Here is a 6,144-nt window from a genome sequence, read left to right as displayed (position 1 = left end):
TTAAATGAAACTGTAAGGCAGTCGGTAGGTTTACGACGAATGGTAAAGGTGATTTGATGGGATTTGTTGGAATTTATCTTAATCCTCCAATTACGACACCATTCTTCGATGGCTGTAATATGGGCGTGAAAAACCTATAATTTTCGCTCAATTTTCATTCGGAGCTCCATATCCTTAAAACTAGCACTTAAAGACCTCATTGAATATTTTTTAAAGTGGAGTCATTTTTCTAAAATATGAGCTCTAATAGAGCTCGTTACATTCAATGGTGCTCGAGACACAATTTTTCCAAAAAGAAACAATTGTTTCCAATAACGAAAAATCAGCAGTTAGAAAGCAGTTGGAAAATTAGCAGTTTTCATAACATTTTCAAAAATTAATTAGCAAAATGTTGCCAAAATTAAGTAGAAAAATTAATTAATATTGGCGAATATCATGGAAACTGCTACTACTGCACAACTAAGAACTAATAGACATCTGAAAGTCGTTCGTAGGCTTAGCAGTTTCCATGATATTTGCCAAAATTATTTCACAAAATATTAATTTTTCGTTATTTAAAAAACAATTTTGTATTTTAAAAAGCTCTGTCACGATCGATTTTTAATATTAATCAATAATATTATTATTGATTTTGGCCCAGGCAGTTTTGGCCCAGCTTCTACGCCTTACTCCCTGATGAAGACCTGAAACTCAGGTCGAAACGTCGGCATAAAATAAATAAATATTGTTTTGTTTATTTATGTTGTTCTTTGCTGACCGCACCCCCGACAAACCTCTCCAATCAATAATAATATTAATTGATAAACAGATCTGTTAGGGATATTAAATTTATGCTACTTTAAATGATGATCTTTTTTCATATTTTTTTTTTTTTTTTTTTGTATTGTGGGTAGTTTTGAAGATATGGAAATGAAACTCGCTAATTTTTTTTTTTTAAATTTCCAACTGTAGTTGACAGAGACGTCAATTTTAACTATTAACAAACGGTCTATAGTTTTCATGAAATTATAAAAAATTTGAGTGAAACAATTCTGAATAGTCCATATAACCAAAAATAATCAAAAAGATTGATATAAAAGGGATAAGGTATAAGTTATAAACAGTTAGAATAACAATTATAGATTAAGAAGGTAAATGCATATTTTGCTGGAAAGGCAATAGTGCAACAGAGTATAATAATGTTTTTTGCTTTGTTTAGTGAATGACTTCATCTATTCTGAAATTCTACAGAGCAGAACACTAACTTAAATTTGTGTACATCTCTTATCGTGATTTTTTTCTTTGTGATATTTTTTGTTTGAAATAGATAATATTTTGTAGATGTATAATCGTATATCATTCTATACAATAAAAATTATTGCTCAATGGAACGCAATAAATTATTTTATTTTGGTATAAATAAACCATTTCAACTATCGCTAGAATGACACAATTTTGACATAGAACAAAATATTCTTATGATGATATATCTTTAGAAGTCGTCAAAACAGTGTTGGGCCTACGAGGCGAGGAAGAAGAGAGGAATTTCCACTACAAAAATAACCAACCAAGGAAACAAATACGACAGTTTAAAATTATCAACTAGTAATAATACTAGTAACTTTTAAAGAAATATTTTTTAAAATTTCCTCAAGTATAAATTTTATTTGAAATTTTTAACTTTTTTTCTATTATTTATTGACACTTACAACTGTACATAATAATACATCAAGTAAATTTGATTTAAGATCACAATGATATAATACAAACATGTAGAGAAACTACCCATTGGTAGCCCACTAATAACATTTTTACATTAGAAGGTTTCGAGGCCATCTTCTTTTCAGGCGCCTCGGAGGATTGTCAGGAATGGAAGGTGAAACTAGTGGGTTTAGGTGGTAAGGGAGTTTATAATGGAAGGATTGATATTTGGTTCGGACTAAATTTTTAACTTAAATTAAGTAATAACTTGTCAGATGTAATTATATAATTACAATTTCTATCAATTTAAACAAAAAAGGACTCCTAAAGTTCGTTTGTTTTATTATTTTTTAAACTTGTTGATAACAAAAAATTATATAGACAAGTAATCTGGTAGCTGTACCCCATATGAATGCATTCCTAATCTGGTTCAAAACAATTTTAAATAAGTACAGACTGTATCGTTTATCATTGGGTAATTAATTACTCAGATATCCTGCCAATCCCTCCTCACATAGGATAAGGCAGCGTAATCACATAATTTTGCTTATCATTCTTCCCACATTCCCTCATAAATATGCACCGTAAATTAAGAATTATTGCATAATCAAAGGGTAAATATATGCAAACATTAAAAAATACAATAAATTGTATGGTATAATCCCGACTTACAATATGAATATCCCCAACTCTAAGAGCCTTTTTTTTATGTTATAAAATATGTATTATTCCTGATTCAGAGATCCACTTTTCTGTATAACCAGCTTTGTTAACCAATCAACAAAAGGATAGTACTGTTTGAAAGAAATTATTACGTAGAGAGTGCAAATGAAAAAAAAGTAGTTTTTTACTTACCGTGCCTATTACTTGAAATTCATCTCCATTCGTTAAAAAAATATTTGAAAATAAAATTTTTTAACTCACCTTTGGGATTAATATTTTTAATAATAAATCGACCAAGAAATTTTTTTTTAACACTTTACCCTCAAAATGTGAGGTTTTATGTTTCAATATATATAAAAAAAAATCTTTCAAACGTTCCATAATTCGCACCACAATTAAAGCCCACTCCATGGTCTTGATTAGTTGAGGGGCTGGTCCTCAACTTTACATGCACCATCTACCAATTTATTCTCAAATGGGGGTCGAATTACTTCCAAAACACTTTTCCTCTAACCGGTCACCCTTTAGAAACGAAAAATGGCATATGCTACAGTCAAGTTCTATGGATTATCCAGTAGTGGCTTATAAGTTGTGTGCAAAATCTGGAAACGAAATAGGGCCAGTAACGTGAAAGAAAAGCCGCTGACGGGGCAGTGCAAATGGTTGTATTTTTTTATTAAATACATTTCTATATAAGCCGAATCCAAATCCTATGAATTCGGCTTATATGCAAACGTAAAAACACAATTTTTAAGACGAGGGGATTACAATAACTTTTTCTTTGGTTATTAAAAAGTATCACTAATTAAATTTTCTTTTTCCATTTTTTTTTTCAAAAACTTTATTTATTGATAAATATTATAACCTGCCATTGTTGGGCAATAGGCAATTGTGATAACTGATCATATTCAAACTAAAATAACATAAAATGAAATAGATAAGTTAATGAAAAAAATGAAGGGAGCGAGGAACTGGAATGGGGGCCGCACAAGATCGAAATGGTTGGTGGATGCAGGAAGCCAGGACTAGACATAGAGTTGTGGAGTCGAATTAATAATAATAAATGAAAAAAAAAAAAACATAAAATCTCTCTCTAAATATATATAAACAGAAGCATAAAAATCAAACTATGTACATGAAAAGAAAAAAAATCATATAATATATACATCATATATTTCTTGCAATATTACAGAAAATCAACATTTTGCACATTTTGCGAAAACCATTTGTCGTCAACCTCTCATACCCTTTCTTCCTCTAAATATTTTCTACTTTTTACTTTTTATTTTTTACTCACTCGTTACGTTTCCTCTTGGCGTTTTCAAGCTAACAGGTTCGTTTTATTCTCATTTTTTCCCTATCATTATTTTACAACCTCTTATTTACTCAATTTTCCTTGCCCATGTTATTAGGTATGTTCACCATATATTATTATTGTTTTTTCAAAATAATTATTTTTTTTTCTATTCATTTCTTTTGTTGAACTTTACTTATATTTTGCCGATTTATCAAGTATTTGGTTACATATATTTTCTTTCTCTTAATATTATTTTTCATTCCATATATCAATTTTTAAATTGTTAATAACCAATATATTTATACTTCTTTGCTTTATATAACTTCATTTTTATTTTATTTCCTTAATTATATTATTTTACCTGCTTATTCAATTACCTATGTATACATTTTATTTACCACTTCTCTCATCACTTCATTTTAATAATTCCATTCTGTAAAATTATTCACTTTATGTCATTCTGCTTATATTCTTTTTTTTATTTTCTATAATTATTGGATGTTATCTCGTTTTGTTCTTAGCCCTGATGAAGGCTAGAGACTCTAGCCGAAACGTTGACACTATTAAATAAGTTACATAAACTTATTTGTGTTCCATTTTGACCGCACCCCCCAACCATCTTCCTCTCGTACAAGTCATCCACGGTCAACTATCCCTCATAATTACAGAAAATCATTTTTGAGATATAAACAAACATAACTTCCCACCTACTCTCCCTTTTACGAGTATCATCGGCTCAATATTAATATCCCAGGACCAATAGTATGATCATCTCCTTAGTAGTCCATGCAAAGCAAAAATAAAAACATTAATATGAATGAAAATGAAAAATAGTTAATATTCTGGGAGTAGGTCCCTTTAGAAAAATTAAACGGTTTCTGTAATAATTATAAGATAATTGTAATTACAACTTATATTATAATTGGATATAAATAATTTTAGATAGAGAAAATAAAACTACTAAATACATTAAAAGGTAGTTACAATATTTAATAATAATAAATGATAAATTCAATTTTTATATTATCTATACTATTGTAATAATGGTTCAGTATAGAGAAGAAAAGGTGGTTGAACAAAAGGGTTTTAAACGAGGGAAGGGTTGATACAAGACGTTTGTTAGAGAGAATGTAGTTCCACTAAAAGGCAATTCGGTAAGGTGTAGAGTAGATGTCAGATAAACGGGACTTTGTAATACAGCATCAGAAGGATGGGTAGAGCCACTTCAGCTCGACGTAATACCGGGTTATGGGCGTATCTCTGGTGATCCTGAACACAAATCCTACTACACAATTCATAAGACGTATGAATTCCTTCTCAATATACAAATAATTACGTCTCACTCAATACGTAATATGAATGAAATCTCGTCACAATTATCGTTTTGTAGATTACCTATAAAATGACAGATCCATACATTTTCTGAGAGATAAGATGAATTTTATATTCCAAATCCTAAATGTAGATCTAAATAAATACATTTGAAATAACTTAAATTTGGAAATGTAGTTAATTTTTTTCTATTAAGAACATAATAGCAAAAGCAACAGGGAAAAAGATATATTTCATCTACCAGAGGAACACTCAAGTTGTTTTAACAAACAATCCACAAAATATGAATTTTTATTTTTTCATTCGAAATTTAAATCCTATAGTCACATCAAGAAACAAATCTACGGATTAAAATCGTATAAAAACTATATTCTCGCTTCAAACGACAAACGCAGTTCTAGAATTGTAAACAAGATGAAGCTCCCAAACGCGTTTCATAAAATCATCAGATTAATATAGTACAAGAGCCGGGAAGAAAAAAAGGCAGTTATTTTACCCCAATTTTTTATTACTCTAATGAAAAATAGGTATAAATACTAGTCAAAATTGATGAATTTGCCAAGTATAGGTACGGGGAATAAAAAATGGCGGCTGTTTCAAAACCTTAAAAAAAAAATTTTTCATTCGGAGCTCTAGATCTTAAAAACTATCAACAGCACTAGAAAATCTAAGAGAACATTATTTAAAAAAGAGTAAATTTGCTGAAATATTAGCTCTAAAAGAGCTATTTACGTCCAATAGTTTTCGAGATATAGCTTTTTAAAAATCAAAATTTCTTAAAAATCTACTGAAAGATTAGTAGTTAATTAATTTATTTTGATAAATCTATACCTCAGGAACTACGTGATGTACAGATGTCTATTAGCACTCAAATTAAAGCTAGTTTAAAGGACTATAAAGAAGTTTATGAACTTTACCTTCATAGGAATAGTAGTTTTCATGATATTTGCTAAAATAAATTGATTTATAGTTGTTCAGACAATAAGTTTGATTTATGAAAAACTTCATTTCAGAAACCATTTGACGTACAAATGTCTGCCAGCGCTCAAATTTACTATAAAATATTTGATAATGTTTATCTTTGTAGGACTAGTAGTTTTTATGATATTTGAAAAAAATAACTCACAAAATGTTAATTTCTAGTTGTTTGTATCTAATGTTGGATTTTTAAA

This window comes from Halyomorpha halys, unplaced genomic scaffold, assembly GCF_000696795.3.
Source record: "Halyomorpha halys isolate HHAL.00 unplaced genomic scaffold, Hhal_1.1 Scaffold3311.1, whole genome shotgun sequence".
Lineage (NCBI taxonomy): Eukaryota > Metazoa > Arthropoda > Insecta > Hemiptera > Pentatomidae > Halyomorpha > Halyomorpha halys.
This window is presented reverse-complemented; position numbering follows the sequence as displayed.